Genomic DNA, 20526 nt, shown 5'->3' with positions numbered 1-20526 from the left:
ACTGTACATCTCTGAGACTCCTTTCCTCTTCTCTCAAATAGAGATGTTAATATCAACAATCTCATGGACTTGTGGGGATTAAATGAATTAGTAAATGCTAAAGCTCTTAGGACTAAGTCAGGTAGGTGCTCTGTCAAATGCTCAGAAAATGCTCACCTAACTTAAACAAGATGATGGTGATGATCCTGTCTGTTTTTCTGTCTTCCCCCCACTCCCACACTTAAAAAAATCATTTTTGTCATTTTTATGGCCCTGGGTAATATAGTGCCTGGTATAATAGTAGTGCTTAGTGAAGGAATTCAAGCCCTCAGAGTTGGGATAAGACCAACAAAACCTAATTGATAAAACATAAGGCGTCCTCATGTTCTGATTATTATTTGATTTATACATTGCAGAGGTAACAGAGGAAAGTAATAGTTATCTTAACATGAATATTGTTACCAAGGACACTCTTATAAATAATTTTTACCTACCAAAAATTTACTTGCTGCTTAACACCAGCCATTTTGTAGGTTAATTTCTCTCTGATTATCATTAGTTACCTGACCATGACATACACTGGCAACATAATTTGATTGTAAAGAGAAATTGCAGATATGACAAGAGAGGAAGAGTTTCATAGACTTTATCAAAGTGATGTTGGAAAATTGCTGGAATCATATAGGCATAGACCATTTAAAATCTGGCTGGGTTAGGCCAGATAACCATTCTAGAAGAGAAAATTGATGAAGATGTTGATGATAGGTACTTGAGAAAAATGTATATACTATCGTAAACACTATCTAGGGATTAGAGAGGTTTTAGGTGAAAAGTGATACCTGGAAATATTTTGGAAAAGAATGAACTTTAGCGTTGGACTATGACAAGCCAAGTGTGAAATGAAAGATGTTTTGTTCTGCCAACATAAATCTTGTTGCAGAAGTTACATAAATAAAAAATGGATTTGTTTCTTGTTCCAAGTATTAATACATATTTTTACATGTGTTATAACCTAAATTTTGTTAAATAGGAGGTAAAATAAACTTCTCAGTTTTTGTTTTCAAGATCAAGTATCATTCAAATTGTTTCACTATTAATTTTGAAACTCAAGTCCCCATTTCAAGTACATTTTCTCTCTCTGTTTTACAATAGTTTTTTTTTTTTTTAAATTCAGGTTATGTGATATAATTTACATATAGTAAAGTTCATCCTTTTTAGTTCTTTGAGTTTTGACAAATGTGTACAGTCATGTAACCACCACCACAATCAAGATATGGAACAGTTCAAACCCCCCAAAATGTTTTCTTGTATCTCTTTGTAGTAGTCAATTCTTCTTCTACCCATAGCCCCTGGTGACCACTGCTCTGAATTCTGTCCCTATACTTGGTGTTTTCCACAATGTCATATAAATAGTATCACACATATGTAGCCATTTGAATCTGGCTTTTTTTAACTTGGTGTAATAATTTGAGGTGCATCCATATTTTATGTATCAATAATTCAGGTTTTTAATTGCTGAATTATGTTCCATTGAATTGGATGTACCACAGTTTATCCATTTACCAGTTGAAGTGCATTCAGGTTTATTTCCAGTTCTTGGTAATTATAAATATATCACTATAAACAGTGGTATACAGGCTTTTGGGTGTTGGACCTGACAGTGAAATTGTATGATGCTTCCAAATGCAAAAAATATCCTTGGAGATGTAATTTGGATGGTGATATATTGGTATTGTCAGTATTTCCCACTAGTCTCTGGGGCCATGGGTTGGAATATTTGAGTTTGGGATTGCTACAGAATTCCTAGACACATGAGTGTCATAACTCTATGCTGTTTGAGGTTGTAAGATGAACATTTTAGGTCAGGGTTCATTTTTTGTTTTTGTTTGCTTTATTGAGGGGAGGGGGTCTGCTTTATAGGGAGGTGAGAATAAGATGTTATTTACCAAGCTTTAGTAGATGCATGTTGTACTTGATTTTCTCTGGAGGTTCCTAAAGTCTCCTTGATGACCTGCGGTGACCGAGAAATGGAGAGGAATATTATACACCTGATCTTGCCACACCCTTTACCCCACTCTGAGAAGAGAAACAGAAATGTCAGTGCTTTGTGATGGCCCAGTTGCTGCTTTCTGTTTCTTCTTTGCTCTCTGAGAAAATTCAGCTTTCTACATTGGGTTCGTTTAGTAATTATTTCTGCCTGACTAAACTTTCGGATTGACATTTGGTTTTATAGTCATGTAGGCAGTTTATGTGGGTATAGTATTTATCTCCTATAATTAGAAGTGGGTTATTTTTCCTTTTACATTCATAGATATTTATTGAGCACCTACTATGCGCTATGTTGTAGACAAATTTGTCTTATAGTCATATAATATGATGGATATTCTAAAGAAAACAGGTGTACTTTTCCGTTTCCTAGAGACTTTTCAGATCATCTTAGGTAGTATTTTCTTACATGGTAAAATTGTCCTGGGGCTCTTGATAATATTCAGATTTCTGTTCCCTTTTCTTGGATATTCTGTTTTGATAAATCAGAAATGGCACCCTGAATCCAAGGGGCAGAGTTCTTAATCTAGTATCCCAAGAGGGGATTGGCATATTTCACAGGGTCCTTGAAACTCTTCCATCTGTATGCTCAATTTGTATTGTGTATTGTGTACTTTTTCAAGTAAAGAGACTGGGGCTTCCATTCTATTCTCACACGTACTAATGACAAGTAGTATTAACTCCATGAGAGCATGCATTTGACTTTGTTATCCTCTGATATACCTGGTGCCTACAACAATGTCTGGCACATGGAAGCATTTTCTAACTATTTGTTGAGTTGGCACTTCCACTCTGTAAGTTAATTTACATAGTGCAGTGAGTTATGTGGCGTTTTCCACATGTTACAGTTGAGGAATTTAGGTTCACTGAATATAAGAAATTTTCACCAGGCCACCCAGCTAATTTGTGGAGGATGTGGGCTTTGTATCATAGTCCTTGCTTTTCTACTGTAATGGGCTGCTTTCTGATTTTGTTCCATTTTGGTAGATCAGTCCTAGGTTACTGGCTGTCTTTTGGAAACTTTGGTGATTTAAGAAAAACAACATAATTAAATAAATGAAACCTTGTTGGTTTGGACTCTGCAACGGAAAACTTATAGATTTTTGGATCAAATCTGTAATAAAATGTTTACCATGATAATAGCTTTTTACACTTTTGATTCTTCTCTTTGTAAAGAATCCTCAGTCTTAACCCCCAGCTCCCCGCCCAGTGTGAACTTACAGATTCACCTACTTGCCCAATATAAGATTAATGTTAAGTTGCATTGTCATCTGGAATTCATTGCGTACCAGTTACCAGCTCAGAACTGTGCACTGCAATGGGTGGTATAAAAGAATCTAAGCCTGTGGATCTTCCTCTCTTGGAGCTTACAGTCGAGAAAGAGATGCGGTGCTCATGTTGAAATGTATTCCAGGCACAGACATAGGCAGAGCATGTGAACAGGAGGGGGTGCAGGTGTGGGAGGATCCACTCCCTCTACATGTGTGGGGAATCATCGTGCTCACAGCAGCAGCCCTCCACTGCCCCAGGCTCCTGTGAGAAATTGTAGATTCTTTAAAAAAGAGTGAATGAACTGCTGCAGAAAACTGGATCCTAGTCTGGAGAGATTGAAGAAAACAAGGAAGAAGCTGAAGTGATATAATGATATGGTCATAAGGGGAAAGAAAGGAACAGAGAGGGGGCAGATGCAAGAAACATTTCATAGGGACAAAATGATAGGCTTTGGGGAAGATTCAGTTATAGGGAATGGCAGACATCTTATCACTGCCAACTCTTCAGGGACTCTCCACTGCCATTGAAGTATACATCAAGGTCCTTGGCCAGGTCCAGGACCTGCTCCTGGCATATTTTCCACCCCTTCCTCTTGGGGATCTTCCTAAAATTTCCTGGAGCCCAGCAGCTCACCCCCATGTGCCTCCATTGCCTCTGGTCTTTCTTTATGCTGTTCTTCTCCATGGTTCACTGTTGACTTGTACTTCTCACATCCTTCTGTGTACACTTTTTTTTTTAAAGATTTATTTATTTATTTATTTCTCTCTCCCCCACCCCGGTTGTCTGTTCTCTGTGTCTATTTGTTGCGTCTTCTTTGTCCGCTTCTGTTGTTGTCAGAGGCATGGGAATCTGTTTCTTTTTGTTGCGTCATCTTGTTGTGTCAGCTCTCCGTGTGTGTGGCGCCATTCCTGGGTAGGCTGCACTTTCTTTCGCACTGTGCAGCTCTCCTTACGGGGCATACTCCTTGTGCGTGGGGCTCCCCTATGGAGAGGACACCCCTGCTTGGCAGGGCACTCCGTGCGTGCATCAGCACTGCGCATGGGCCAGCTCCACACGGGTCAAGGAGGCCCGGGGTTTGAACCGCGGACCTCCCATGTGGTAGATGGATGCCCTAACCACTGGGCCAAGTCCGCCGCCCTACTTACACTTTTAAGGCAAGAGAGCAGGAGGGCGAAGCTGGGGAGATTTGCTAGTAGGAGAATGCATGCATGCCAAACAGCTGCAATGTTTAGGGATGGGCAGAAGAAGAGGGCCTGACAGAGACAGGGAAGAAACAGAGGTAGTGGGTGAACCAAGGCAGAGTGGAGTGTTTTAGTATGGCCTCCTGCATGAAGTCAGTAAGTGAGGTGTGTGTTGGGAAGTGCCTGCTGCATTTGGCAAGTGGTAAAAGGCATTTTGATGAAATTGGGGAGGTAAATTCATATTATATTTTAAGAATTAAAAGGGTGATGAGGAAAGGTATAGAAGGATGTAAATATATAGTGTATAGAGAATGCATAGAAATGGCAAGGAGGAAATGTGTAAAAGGGGAAAGAAGGGAGAAAAGGCTATAGGAAGGAGAATAAGGTCAAAGGAGTTACAGACCTCTAGAGAAGTTGGAAGAAGGAAGAAGAGAATGGGCTATACCAAGAGGGGACATGAGTTCAAAGGACATTAAAAATATATATTTTTTTCAGATTAGAATGTTTATAGGCTGTAGAATTGATCTATAATGGAGAATGGGAGGATTTTGAAGATACAAAGAATAGAAGGGATAACTGATAGAGCAAGGGCCTTTGGAAGCTTAGATGTACTAGCCCTTGGACAAGGTACTGTTCTTACTGGAAAGTATAGGGAGTAGATGGGGTGGATAAGGAAGGTTGTAACTATAAAATAATGTAACTATTAAAAATATTAATTCATGTCATTTGTTATAGACACTTTTAAATGCTTATCATATATTAACTCAATCTGTGTATCAATCGTATGACATGGGGGTTGGGGGTCGAATCATGTTTCTTCCAAAGATATGTCCAAGTCTTTAATCCTCTTTCATGTGAGTATGAACCCATTTGTAAATGATATCTTTGAATAAGTTAGGATGAGTCACTGTGTGGACTCATTTGTGAATAGGATCTTTGAATATCTCATTTGATGAAGTCAAATTGAATAAGGGTGGGCTTTAATCCACATGATTGGAGTCCTTAAAGGAAAAGGAAATTGGACACCAAGTAGAAGCCAGAAGTGAGAAGAAGCCAGAGAATGAAGCAGATGGCCATGTGATGGAGGCAGGGATGCAAGCCAAGGAATCCCAAGAATTGTGGCAAGCTAGCACCAGCAGACTTTAGACTCCAGGAGAGAGTGACCTGTGAAGACCTTGATTTTGGATTGCTAGCCTCTAGAACTATGAAACAGTAAATTTGTGTTGTTTAAGCCAATAAGTGTTTGGTATTTGGCAGAGCAGTCCTGGCAAACAAGACAGATAGGGATCATTATCATCCCTGTAAAAGGGAACAAGTGGTCACTCAGCTAGTCAGTGGCAGAGCTGGGATTTGATAATAAACCACAGATATTCATCCAAATTCCTAGTTGGTACACTTTGGGGAATACTGGATTAATGCATTATCATCTTGAGAATTATCTTTAAAAATGAGATTATGGAAGACTGATTTAAAAGAAGATGTGGGTTGTTGATAATTTACTGTGAATCAGTTTATTTTGTGATAACTACAGGTAAAGTAGAGATGGGCTAGGAGGACTTTAAATTCTCAGTAGTTGAGGGAAGGTGTAATTTTTGCAACATGAGTTATTTTCTTGAGAGATTAAATCTTGGTGGGTGGTTGCTGGTGAAGCAGGGATCGGGTGCATCATACAGCCATGAGGTGCCGCAAGTGCGTTCTGATCTGATAGGCTGGGTTCAGGGGTTGGGGAAACAACAGAAAGAGGGTGCAATGTCAGAAAGGAAAGATGGAAAAGTTACTGAAATAGCTGTGGCTAGCCTCATAATTTTGCCGACAGGAACATAACCTCCATTTCCTTCTATCTCTTGCCCCCTTCCTGTTTTTAAAGGCCTTAAGGTTTAGGTTTCCAGGGTGCTGAATCCATTGTCCCTGATTTTAGCAGTAAGTGAGAGAGATTTTCCCTGGCTGATGCTCATTCTATTGCTTGTTAAGTCCCACTTATGCAACCCCATGAAGCTTCCTGCCTCCCTGTGACCTGCTTTGCCTGCCTAGGGCTTCATAATTGAAACTCGGTAGATGGTAGCTACTGGTGAACCGCAGCAAACACCTGCATATTTTCTGGGGCTCACCCCAAGACCATCATCATTGAAATCATAACACCCTCTTTATACAGCACTTTGTTCCTTCCATAGTACAGTTTCTCATTTGAGCCATTGCTGATTCACTGGCATCTGGAACAGGCATAGGCATCCTTGTTCCTATTTCATAAATAAGGGTGTGAAGACTCCCTGCCAAAGGTGACATAAGTAATTAATGACAGAGCTTAGATTTAGAACTTGGGTGTCTTGAGTCCTTTTATTATAGCCTCTATCATTGTCATCAGGATTGGAAGGGATGGCACAATGCCCACTTTGAAGGGGTTTGCAAATGGGATGTTCTGAAAGGGATCCAGCATTTTTCTTAAGTTATGGATGAAGGAAGCCAGGGTGGTGACTGGGGTCACGGCTAGGGGAGAGGAAGATACTGAAGATACAAAGGATAGAAGAGGAAATTGCTAGAGCAAGGGCCTTCAGGAGCTTAGATGAATCACCTCTTGGGTCTGGTCCTGTTCTTTCTGGAAGGGTTGTAGGATGGGTGGGGCAGTGCTTAGTCCTTGATTTAAGTGATCAGAGGTTAAATTATTTTTTCTCCTTGTATTTTGTTAAATGATTCTTCATAATGGAACTTCAAAATAGCCAGACTAAGGTAATATTTTATAACATATTTTTCTGGGCATGAAAGTTCTTCCTATTCACCATAAAAAGAAAAATCACAAAAACACAAATATGAAATTAATAATAATTATAATAATTATAGCTAATATTTATTAGTCACTTATTAATATTATCAGCTGGGGCTGTTCTTCAGCCCGTATACCTGATATGTTATTGATGGCCAAAATCTGTTCTGCTGGGTTGGTGTGTAGTCCATATTAGTTATGCATCATTAATATCCCACCTTTTCATAATAATAACCTTATGAAATGGTCATTATTAATACTATCATCTTCATTTCCTGCATAAAGAAATAGAGACCCAGAGAGATTAAATAATTTCCCCAAGGTCATGCTTGTAAATGATGGAGGTAGAATGCTCTGATGCCACTATTTGAGTCCGCCACTTTGAAATACCCCAGTGAAAGTTAACCTTTACTTCCGGGCTTTATATAAGTAACTAACTGTATCTGGAGTAATATAAGCTATTTTAGCTAATAGTCATTAGTTTTTGATAAAATAGTAGTGCATTTTATTTATTCACATTATTTTATAAATACGGGTAAGCACAGGGAACAATCTCATTCTCCTCAGAGACAGCACTTAGCAAAGCCAGTGATAGAACTCTTCATAGGGCAAGAAATAACTCTCCAAGCTTCTGAAGGTATTAATGTATTGTCTGTTCTATACCTGTGACTTGATGATCATCTTTGGTGAGGCTAAAGGTCTAGAAGACACCTTTTATAAGAAAGACATATCTGTGTTATAAGAAATGGGAGGTCTGCAATATAGCAGTAACCAAGTTAATTGTAGAACTCTCGGCTCTAATATATAACTTATGCTTTTCTACTTTTATTGCAGTTTGATTATCACATGTGGTCCTTTGTAAAATTATTGTTATCTCATGATATTTTATTCTTCTAATTTTAGTATGTTCTTTTAACAAGGTGTTCTCCCCATCTCTGTCTTGTGAAGTTTCTTTTCATTCTCAGTCTGTCTGGTCTTTCCTCTGGTGTTTCACTGGTCTTTTCTTTTTCTTTTTTTTTTTTTATTCATTTTAAAAAAAATATTACATTAAAAAAAATATGAAGTCCCATTCAACCCCACCGCCCCCACCCCCCACTCCCGCCACAGCAATACTCTCTCCCATCATCATGACACATCCATTGCATTTGATAAGTATATCTCTGGGCATCGCTGCACCTCATGGTCTGTGGTCCACATCATAGCCCACACTCTCCCACGTTCCATCCAGTGGGTCCTGGGGGGATCTACAATGTCCCGTAATTGTCTGTGAAGCACCACCCAGGACAACTCCAAGTCCCAAAAACGCCTCCACATCTCATCTCTTCCTCCCATTCCCCGCACACAGCAGCCACCATGGCCACTTTTCCCACACCAATGCCAAATTTTCTCTGTGGACATTGGATTGGTTGTGTCCATTGCACTTCTATGTCAAGAGGGGGCTTAGATTCCACATGGATACTGGATGCAATCCTCCTGCTTTCAGTTGTAGGCACTCTAGGCTCCATGGTGTGGTGGTTGACCTTCTTCAACTCGATGTTAGCTGAGTGGGGTAAGTCCAATAAATCAGAGTGTAGGAGCTGAAGTCTGTTGAGTCTCAGGGCCTGGCTATCATATTGTCAGTCCAGAGATTCAAATCCCCTAAATATATCTTAAACCCCAGCACCAACTACAATTCCAGTAAAGTAGCATGAAAGTCTTGTGAAAAGAAATCCCATCTGAGTCCAGTTCCATCACGCAGAAACACCAGCTCCAAAGAAGGACCAACTGACATGGCAGTGAACCCCATCTGCCATGACCATAGAACCCGTGGGTCTCTTTAGCCCTCAAAAGAACCAATATCTGGGGTTGTATCTACTTTATCTGTCTGTGAGACTCTGCTCAGGTGTGCATAAGGGCAATCCTTCTGACAACCTCCAGACTCTTTTTTAGAGACTCATAGCCATATAAACTAATTTCGCCTTTCCATTTCCCCCTTACATTAGGTCAAACAGCATTTTAAAGTCCTGTTATTATATGTAGACAGGGATATTCTGCTGGTCCACGTTGAACCTTTAATTCAAGGTCATTTTCTAGTTGCACCATCAGCTGGTATTTGATAGTGATCCCTCGGTGCCAGGGAGGCTCATCCCTGGGTGTCATCCCACGCTGGGGGGAATGCACTGCATCTACATGCTGAGTTTGTTTTCTTTTTCTTGACATACTGTGGAGAATGTCGAACCATTTTTATACTTAATGTTTTAAAATCTTTAAGTAAACTTTCAGTAATACTGTAATTCTTATATTCAGGCACTATATATCTGTAAACCTGTTAGTGTTAATATTTTTTATTAAGATTAGATTTTTTCAGGTAATGAAGTATACCCAAACATTTTATATACAGATGTAGCCAGATGATTATTCTCTACCATTTATTAAATGCTTACTGTGTACCTGGCATTGTGGCTTATAAACTTTATTGCCTACAACATTTTACTTATTTCCATTTTTGCATATAAGGAAACTGAGTCTCTGGGTAAGTAACTTCTCTGAGGCCATTAGTAAAATAAAAAGTTTGATTGAGGCCTTGTGTGTGTTTGTATAGTTGAAGTCATCTTTTCAGCATTATTATAGTGGTTAAAATTTATTGAGTACTTCCAATATGCCAGGAAATATAAGCCCTTTATAAATTTAAGATTTAGATTTTATTCTTATTAAAATTATATGTGAATATAATTTAAAAAGTCACTCTTTTTTATAAGAATTATTTTGTTATTGCTGTTTGCTTAGTGTTCTATAATCTTATTACTAACTTTAACCAAAATTTTCCCTCAGTTATATAAATCTACTCCCAATACATTTAGGCATTAGGTATTCTATCAATTATTTTCTCATTGAAAAATTTTTTCCTGAAGAATTCAGACTTGTTCCAAATAGGTCTGGTTGTTCACTAGTCCTGCTTCACAGTGTCATTTTAAGATTTCCTTTCTCCAGCATTGCTATGCCTTTCTTGACTTCTTCATGTTAGATTTCCCTCAATGAGCATCCTGGTTCATCCTCTTACTTCATTTACACCTTGGTTTTGATGGCACACATCCTCCAATTACTTCCTGATAAAAGATATATGGGAAGCATATTTTTAAGAACTTGACTATCTAAATTAAGTCTTTATTCTCCCCTTGCACTTGATTAGGTAAAGAATTTTAAAGTTGAACAGGATCTTCCCTCACAACATTCAAGTTTCCAGCCTTATGTTTGAGAAATTGGAGACCATTCTGATTCTTAGTCATTTATACAAAACTTTCTTTTTTTTCCTTGAGATTGTTGAATCTTCTGTCTCCAGTGTTCTTGAGGCTATGCCTTGGTGAGAGTCTGTTTTTATCTACTGTAATGAGTGCTCAAGGGTCTTTCAAAATAGAAACTTATATTATTTGTATCTGGGAATCTTTTGGAATTATTTAATTTCCTTTTATCGATTTTGTGCTGTTCTTTCTTTCTGTAGCTCCTGTTTTTGAGATGATAGAGCTCCTGGACTGGTTCTTATTTTTTAAAGTTGACATTTCCTATTATTCATCTCTGTTATTTTGTTCTATTTTCTGGTAGATTGCTCTAATTTTATCTTTCAAGCCTTCCTTGACATTTTATATTTCTATTATCATTTTCCATTTTTCAAGAGATTTTGTGTGTGTGTGTTCTGAACTTTTTATAGCTTCCTATTGTTATTTTATAGATGTAGCATCTTCCCATATTTCACTGGAGATATTAATAAAAACATTTTTATCTTTTAATTGAAGTTTACTTCCCACTTCATATTTCTTTCTTCCCACTTCATATTTCTTTCTTCTTCTATTTGTTCATTTTGGTCTTCTCCTTTTGTGTTAGATGTTTTCGTCAAATGACTGGCAATATTAGGCTGCCTGCTTATAAATACGAGTTGCCTACTGAAAATTCTGTTTGAAAGCTTTCTGTGCCAGGACAGGGCTTGTTGATCATGGTCTTCCTTGTAAAATGAACTAGCTGGGCATTTTTTGAGCAAGGAGGAATGTTTAGGTCTTTTTTTTATTGGGCTGATTTATTTGGGAAAAGCCAATATTTAAACTCCAATCTCTGATTCCAGAGCCTGCATTCTTATCCACTCATTTAATCAACTTCCAGACAAGGTTCAATGTCTGTGTGTATTTAACTGTGTTATTTATAATAAGGTGGGTGGTCTGAATGTAGATTTTCTAGACATTCTTTGTTCTGAAGATGGTTTCTTTAACCAGAAATTTCCCATTAGAATGAAAACCTTTATCTGTCTTTTTACTGATGTATTTGAGCACCTAGAAGCATGCCTGGCATGGAGTCAGTGCTCAGGAAATGTTGAATGAATTCAGATATTGCTCATAGCATCAGGCTTTCTAAACGATATATAATAAGATGTAGAAGAAAGGTCAGGTTGCCTGTCCTCCTATTCTAGTGCTTTATGCTTAAGTATATACTGAGTTTTGGCAAAGACAGTCGTGCAAACCAAAATACATTCAGCACCAAAAGAATGTGTCATGTGGATAAAACTTCTTAAGGCAAGAGTATTTTCATTTATGTTTGACAGCAGTAGTATATTATTGAGGTGGTGCCACCATTAGTTGGACTGAAACGGGCAAGTGGAAAAGGGCTAGCTGGTGTATAGATTTGTACCACTTAGGAACTCTGGACATATGCATGCATTGAAGCTGTGGTCTTTCAGAGCTAGATTTGAGGGTACATTCTGCTGACTACTTCCTAGAAGCTTTCCCATCTGCTTCTTTCTGCTGACTGGGTCTTTTTGAACTTGGAATGGAAAGATGTCCCCATGGGCCACCCCCAGCTGCCCTGTGCTTCCTGACTAGTTCTGCTGCTATCTTTCATCCTGCCTCTACCCGTCAGCTCTTCCTTGCTAGAGCAGGAAGGGGAAAGAGAGTTTGTTAATGCTGAACTGGCCTTTTTGGAAGAAACAACTGTTAAACCACAGGGGCTTGAGAGGGCTCAGGATTGGCATGGTCATTTGCTCTATGATACTGCCTTTTTCCTCCATGTTGACATCTGGGGGTTCAGGATTCCCAGAAAGAAATAAGAACAGAGCAAGGTTTTAGCTCCTCCAAGAGTTTTTTCATAATGGGAATGAGGTGACTGTATTTAAAGATATTGTCCAAAAAAATATTGGATTTAAAATAGTTTGCCTACGGACACAACCAATCCAAGGACCACAGAGAAAAGGTGGCATTGGAGTGGGAAAAGTGGACATGGTGGCTGATGAGTATGGGGAATGGCAGGAAGAGATGAGATGTGGAGGCGCCTTTGGGACTTGGAGTTGCCCTGGATGGTGCTTCAGGGGCAATCACCGGACATTGTAAATCCTCACAGGGCCCACTGGATGGAATGGGAGAGAGTATGGGCCATGATGTGGACCATTGACCATGAGGTGCAGAGGTGCCCAAAGATGTACTAACCAAATGCAATGGATGTGTCATGATGATGGGATGAGTGCGGTGGGGGTGGTGGGGTTGAATGGGACCTCATATTTTTTTAATGTAATATTTTTACAAAATCAATAAAAAAATAAAAAAATAAAATAAAATAGTTTGCCAACTATGCTGGGTTTATTTGCCTTTAGATGAGAAGAAAAGGAAATTGTGTTAGAAAATAGGATAACAGTGAGGATGATATGGTGTCTGGAAATATTTAACCAAAGATGGGTCATTGACTAGGCATAGGAATGAAAACTAATTTATCCAGTTAGCTATATCAGCTATATAAACCTGAAAACACAGTTTGTTATACATGTGAAGTTTTTTTTTAACCTAATTTATTCTCTGAGGATCCTAGAGCAAAAATACTGTCAAAAATTTGAGTTTCTTAAAAAAAAAAATGTAACATCGCAACATTTCCTTACCTCTTAAATTAACCTTTATAAATTACATACTTACTATATATACACATTGGAAAACCCGGGAAAGTAGAAAGAAAAAAAAATATCCAGGGACTACGATCAAAAGACAGCCTCTATTAGTATTTGGCATATTTTTTTCCTGGTCTTTTTCTCTTTGTATGGGTTTTGGTTTTGCATAGCAGTCATAAGGCATTTTGCTTGCCTTTTAGTAGGAATTTTAGTCTTCAGTTAGAGCTAACTGCTTATGTTCTGATAATGCCTGTCTGTGATTTATTCTTTTCTTGTCATGATGCTGAATAAGCAGTGCCTTAGTTCTTGGCTTGAATAAATTCTCTGTATGCTTTTAACATAAAACACAGTTCAGATTAGAGAGTTACTACTACTTATAGTAAAGAAGTATGATGTATGTTTCATAACCACTTGAACATATCAGATCTTAAAAAAAATCAGAACCACAAATAGAGCTTGGGAGAAATGTGTCTAACAGAGATAAGACTTTAAGGTTCTTAAGATGGGAATCAGAGTCTCAGTGGTCCTAGGACACATTATAGATGCCTTGTAATATTTATGTAACTTACAGTAATTATTACATGTAACATGGGGTCTCAAGGCAGAGACAGAAAAGTCATTTCATCATATAGAGGCACGAACGAGAGGAATGTAGTGAAATAGAGGCACTACTGAAATCAGAGTAAAAATTCTGGTGCTGCCTGCATTGCTAACTAGTTTTCACCTTAGAGATACCTGCCCCCAATATCCTCACCAATAAAATAATGCTGTTGAACTATATAATTTTAATGCATTTCCGTCCCACTCTGACATTCAATGACTTGATGAATTTATGAGTCTAGGATCAAATACTGAGAAACAGGTTCTAAAACCTAGCAGTGTCATGACTCTTCATTTCTCTCATCCCTCACATCCTGTCAATTGCCTAATTTGGTCCACCTTACTATCTAAATCAGCGGTCTGCAAATGGCAGCCTGTAGGCCAGCCTGCTGCATGTTTTATTGGTACACAGTTACGCTTATTAGTTTACATACTATGACTGCTTTTGCACTACAATGGCAGGGTTGGTTGAGTAGCTGTGACAGAGAATGCATGGTCAGCAAAGTCTAAAATATTTCCTAACTGGCTCTTTATCGAAAAAGTTTGTCAATCCCTGATCTAAGTGAATTGAAAATCCATCTCCTTTCATCCTCACCATTATTGTCCTAACTTATGCTCTCATCTCTTCTCACTTGGAGAACCCAGGAGGTTAGTTATTCTGACTGCAATTTTGAGCCTCTCAAGTGTATTCTTTAAGGAGTTGTATCACTTTTTTTTTTTATCTTGAAACACAAATTTACTTGCTTAAAACACTTCAAAGACACTCCACTGCACTCAGGATGAAATCCAAGTTCCTTACTTAAAACAAAACATTAGGAAATCACTGCATTTTGCTGATGTCTGAAGACCCTACCAATTTTGACATAATGCATAACATATCAATGGCAAATTAGAGGGAAGCCGATTTGACCTAACTGATAGAGTGTCTGCCTACCATATACCAGGGTTCAAACCCAGGGCCTCCTGATGTGTGTGGTGAGCTGGCCCACGTGCAGTGCTGATGCAAGCAACGAGTGCCATGCCACGCAGGGGGGAGGGGAAGCAGGGGAAGAGAAATAAATAAAAAATAAATCTTTAAAAAAAATTGCGAATTAGAGAACACCCGACCCAGCTCAACCAGGTTTAAGTCCAAGGAAGCTTTATGTTGGCTGACCTCCCTGAGAAGTCCAGGTATGGCTCTAGACTTGGGAAGCCTTGACTAGGTTTCAACTTGGGTCACTTATACTCCGTATCTTTCTCTTAGCTCTTCTTCTGTTGCACTGGGATCTTATTCTCAGGCAGGCGCTCATCATGCAAGGTCAAGACTGCTGGAACATGTTCTGCTTCATATCTTTCAAGGCTCAAGTCTGGCAGGAAAGATAGCAATTCTTTTCAAAGAAACTCTTCAAAAGTCTCTCTGGACTGCATAGGTCATGTGATCAGGGAGACTGGAATATGCTGATTGACTTAGGACCAGTTTGCCTGCTTAACTTCTGGAGTTAGGGTGAGATGCTTCTGGAACCATAAGGACTGAGAATGAGGGAGGCTTAGTCCCCAAGCAAGCCTTGGGGCTGTTGCTGGAGAGGTGGACTGGGACAAAACAACCGGCGTTCACTGAACATCATGACAGGATCAGAAGCAGAAGTGGGCAGTACCAGGGAAGACCAAAAGACAGAGTATTTGCTGCTGTTCATCATGTTCCTTAAAGTTTTCCTTTCACATGCACATGGTCATCCCTTGGTTCTTCTGACTATGAGAGAGAACTCTAGACTCTCCAAATGATAGAGCTGAAGGAGGCTCACACATCATCCCATCCCTCTTCCTCATTTTACAAAAGAAGTGCTGGTGGCACAGAGAAGGGAGGGACCTTTTTGACACTATAGCCATCACTGTAATAGCTGCACTAGGGCCGTGGGGACATGGATGCATTGCCTCACTGCAGCACATTGTCCATGTTATGTGAGGCTCCAAAGTAGAATTAGGAGGGTGCTTCTGCTGGCTACGTGTTTGAAGCTCAGTCTTGTAGCCAAAAACGTGTTTCTCGTGACATGTGAAGGCAAGGGAAAATCACCTACTACTTTCTCCATCCCCTCTCTAACATTTTATTGCAGAGAAATCAGAATTAAATGAAGAATGGATGGCAGTTTCAGGCACAGGAAAGCTCAAAAGTCTTTGGAGTTGTGTTTGCCTTACTCAGTAGTTCTTAATTCTGGCTGTTATGAGCAGATGCAATCACCTGATGCCCTTGTAAACTATAGCTGCCTGGGCTCTGCCCAGATCAGTGAACTTGGGGTTTCCACTATTGGCCAGGAATGAGTGTTTTTAAAGGTTCTTCTGATGATTCTAATGTGCAACCAAGATTAACTGTTGACAAGGGTTTAGGTCATGACTTCACTTACTCGCTTAGTGGGTAAATAAGTCCTTTGAACTTCAATTTCCTTGTGTGTAAAACAGAAACAATTATATTCACACCAAGGGATTGTTGGGAGGAATAAATAGGTGTAAGGTATAGGGTCAACCTACGTGCTCAGATAAATAGTAGTTTCTTAGTGGTTCTTAACTTTATAGGAATATGGAGCTTTGATTCTCGAATGAAAGCTATGGTTCTCCTACCCAGAAAAATGCAGGCACACATACACAAAACCTCTATATAGTTACAGGGGTTCAAAGACCCCTGCTAAACAGGAACATCTGATGCAGCCTTGCAGAGGGAAGAAAAAATACCAGAGAGAAGGATATAGACTATATAACAGTAGAGGAGCATCTCGTTCTCATTCACTCAAAAGTTATTTACTGAGTTCCTCCCGTGCACCTCTGGACTAGGGTTATTATAAGGAGTGACACAGACAAAGCCCCTGCTCTCACAACACTTATGGTTTTTGTTGGGGGACACAGTAAACAAATACATAGGCCATTCAATGTCAGCAGGTACCAGGTGCCATGGAGAGAAGCAAAGCAGAATGGGGTGCTGTTTGCCTGGTAAACTACCTTGGATTTTGTAGTCAGGAACATTGTCCCTGAGGAGATGATGTTAAATGTGAATAACAAGGAGTCAGCCATGCAAGTGGGGACATAGCTTACCCACTGATGTAGTGCCTCTGACTCTGGTTTATTTTAGTACCAGCTAGCAGTACCTCCTCCTCTTGCACCAGCTGCTTCCCAGATTCAGTTCTGCTGCCTGCAGGGCAAGAATTCAGGATTTACTCTGGGCAAGGCTTGGTTAGGATGGATGGCTTCCTCAGCTTTAGATGTTCCTTTTTCTCTTATATGTCAAGGTCATGTGTTCGAAGGGGGCAAGACCCATTGATTCAAACCTCTGTTCCTCTGAATCTCACTGACATTATCATAATTTAGTCTCTATCATCTTTAGCCTGAGTTGGAGAAATTCCTTGGGGATGGGGGGAGCACGCGGGGGTGGCACTGATGGTATGGTAAATGCATAAACAATAATTATGATGCAGTACATGCTTCTGTAATGATTTGCTGGAGTACTCAAGGATCTAGAGGGGCCCCAGACAGCAGCTGGATGGGGCGGAGAACAAAATCTTGCCGTGGCCTGCAGGCTCCTGCAGGAGCTGGCACCTGCACCCCTCGGCCTTGCAGTGTACTGAGCTCCCACTCCCTCTGTGTCCCATGCTGCTCAGAACTTTCCATTCTTCCTAAATGTATTGCTGTCCGTCCCTTGCCCTCACACATGTGATTCCATCTACCTAGCTGGCTCTTGGCCTAGTGGGGTCCCGTGCATTCTCAGGAAAGCTCCTTGAGACCCTCGGGCCAGGTGAGGGTCTTCCGCCTTCCCAAACACTGCCCCACCACACTCAGGCCTGCCCAGGCTGCATGTGCTCTTTCCCACACAGCACCTGAGACTCTCTGATGTTCTCTCTTTGTGATTGTCAGTATTTTCTGTTCAGCTTTTAGGCTCCATGGACAGGACCGAATCAGGTTTACTCACTAATGAATCTCCAGTGCCCAGAACAGTTCCTGGCACACCAGGAGACCAGGAACTGGGAGTTGCCAGGCAGACGGAAAAAGGAAAGGAGTGTGGGGAAAGGGAGAAGAGAATAGAGGTGGAAGAGGACATCTCTGGGAGGTAATGGACAGAAGAGGAAGAAGAAATGCAAGAAGGTGAAGAGGGAGGGTGGAGGTTGGGAGTGGATTTACGAGGGCCTACTGTGCAATTGAACTGCTGGGCTTCAAATACTAGCCCTGCCATTCGCGTGTGTGTGAGTTGGGGTAAGTTACTTAAGCTCTTTGTCTCAGTTTTTCCATCTATATAATGGGATCATAATGTTCTAGGTCCTAGAACTTAAATGTGCGTGGTTTCTAGAACATAAATATTAGCTCTTGCCTCCAAACAAATTGCTTCAGTTTACAAGGATAGCATTTATTTTCTTATTCATGGCTTGTGGGTGAGCTGGGACTACTTCGACTCGTCACAGGTGAGCCAGGCTTGCCTCTAGACTTCAGGTTGGTATAAAAGCTGCTCTGTGTGTCCCATTCTGGGGTCCAGGTTGGAGAGGTAGCAGCCACCTGGGCATGCTCTTCCCCTGGTGATTACAAGTACATAAGAGGGGAAGCAATTATGGCTTAACTGATAGTGTCTGCCTATCAGTGGGAGGTCCAGGGTTTGATGCCCAGGGCCTCCTGGCCTGTGTGGTGAGCTGGCCCACGTGCAGTGCTGCCACACGCAAGGAGTGCTGTGCCATACAGGGGTGTCCCCCATATAGGGGTGCCCCATGCACAAGGAGTGCACCCCACAAGGAGAACCGCCCCATGCGACAGAAGCGCAGCCTGCCCAGGAGTGGCGCCACACACACAGAGCTGATGCAGCAAGATGACACAACAAAAAAGAGACGTAAATTCCCAGTGCTGCCTGACGGGAGTGCAAGGGGACTCAAAAGAGCACGCAGTGAATGGACACAGAGAGTAGACAATGGGGGGGGAGGGGAAAGGAAAAAAAAATCTTTATAAAAAAAGTACATAAGAGACCCAGCCAAGCTATGCATATATGTTTAACATTTCTGTTCATAGCTCGTCCACATGCATCCATTGGCCAGAGGGAATCACATGGCCAAAGCCAAAGTCACTGTGCAGGGACATCTCCCCGGTAATTTGATCTACCTCAGCAAGTAAAGTGCTTAGGAGAGAGCCCTGACTGTCTGCCTGTACCATAAACAATAGCACACTTTTAACGAGTCTTACTGTGTCCAAGGAGAGAAAGTAGGGAGTAGTTAATAAGTAAAGCAGAGTTGAGGGAGGATTAGGGCAAGACTTGAGCATGTTGACAGACTTATGAGAAGGAACCAGCAGGCTGGTTGAAGATGCAAGGAAGAGGAAAGCATGACACCTCAGCCTGGGTTTGAAAACAGGAGCTTAGGGAGGTGCCATCTTCCTTGTGGCTTTTGGTACCATCAGAAAGACTTGGTACCATCAGAAAGGCTTGAACTGCTGGGGGTCAGCAGCTTAAGGAGGCAGATAGCTGACTGGGCAGACTTTCTCTGATCTAAGCTTTGCATACTTGATGATCTCCCCTTCCTGATGCCCCCTTCTCCCTAATCTTAAAGAGAGAGATTATAACAGTTGGTGTTTACAATGCTGTAATGACTGTCATATTGAGAACTGACTGGGAAGCATCTTTAGAAAGAATTTATAGCAGTATAAAAGGAATTGCTAATCTTTCAGAGTGAATTCTTCAGAATCATTTTTATTTTTGTGTACCAGCCAAGATCTAGACCAATAAGGAAAAAACTGATAAAATATTGTAGAAGTATCATCTGATTTGAAAAACTTGAGTAGGAAAATAAATCCTTCCTCAAATATGCAATCACACTCTTTGCCATTTGCTTGCAGTTTTGTTTCTTTAGTTGTCTCTTGTTAAGAGGCAATGTGCATATATGTGATTAAAATGTCCACAGGATGCACGCCCGCCTGTGCTTAGCTGTAGGATTCATGGTGGGAGAACATAAGGACTATGAGGTGTGTGTTGGCTTTCACCAGCGGGGATTACTTAGCTCTTATGATTGGTTCAGTTTTTAAAGGGAAACAGGTGATGCTATTAACAACAATAACATGACTTATTAGGTGCCTAACTTTGTCCAGGTACTGAGCAAGGTGCCTCCTGTACATTATCTTATTTTGCTGCATGACGTCCTCTCACAATATGAAGAGTAAATGCCATTAGAGAAACAGGGTGTACCTGCAAAAACATGACCAGAGAGTAAAGGCGTGACTTAAAAACATAATGCACTGCCCTGGGGAGTGCGGACAAATGGTTCAGAGTAAATAAAATAAATATGGCTTGTAGTAGGGAGGAGGGTATTTAATGAGACTTAAATTGCATCTTGAAAGATCTCATGTATGAACAGATGACTTTTGCTATCATCTGTTTATTCATCCATATTACTGAAGCATAGCATGGGCTAAGTTTCTCCCTGCTCAAAAGTTTTATTGACTTTTCAATTGTTTAGTGGGAAAAAAAAATCCAGACTTCTGATGGCCAAGGCTCTACCTGCTCATAATCTGGTCCTAGATTACCCTCCTCTGTCATCTCCATTTTCATGGACTCCTTTTCATGGATTCTAGTTTCCAAATGACTTGTTCATAAATGTTCCAATTTTTCCTAATCTGTGCCTTCTTTTAAATTATCCCTTCTGCTTGCATACCCTTCCCTAATCTATGGGTGCAAATCCTACCTTTTTTTAAGGACTGCCTGAAATACAGCTTCCTATGAGATCTTCCCTGACTTTTTTTTGTCTTGGAAGTAATTTTCTTTTTCAATTATTTCCACCTTCCCTTACTCCCTTATCATCTGCACCATA

At 40.4% G+C, this 20526-nt stretch overlaps 1 protein-coding gene across 22 annotated transcripts in view; it reads left to right on the top strand.

The window, feature by feature from the left end:
- The window catches only part of SAMD12 (sterile alpha motif domain containing 12), a 430023-nt gene that overhangs the window by 7260 nt on the left and 402237 nt on the right, over positions 1 to 20526 (top strand). The window lies entirely within an intron of this gene.

The sequence above is a fragment of the Dasypus novemcinctus genome, chromosome 14 (genome assembly GCF_030445035.2).
Source record: "Dasypus novemcinctus isolate mDasNov1 chromosome 14, mDasNov1.1.hap2, whole genome shotgun sequence".
Classification (NCBI taxonomy): domain Eukaryota; kingdom Metazoa; phylum Chordata; class Mammalia; order Cingulata; family Dasypodidae; genus Dasypus; species Dasypus novemcinctus.
The sequence above is the reverse complement of the archived record's forward strand: the minus strand, read 5'-3'. Positions and strand labels throughout refer to the sequence as shown.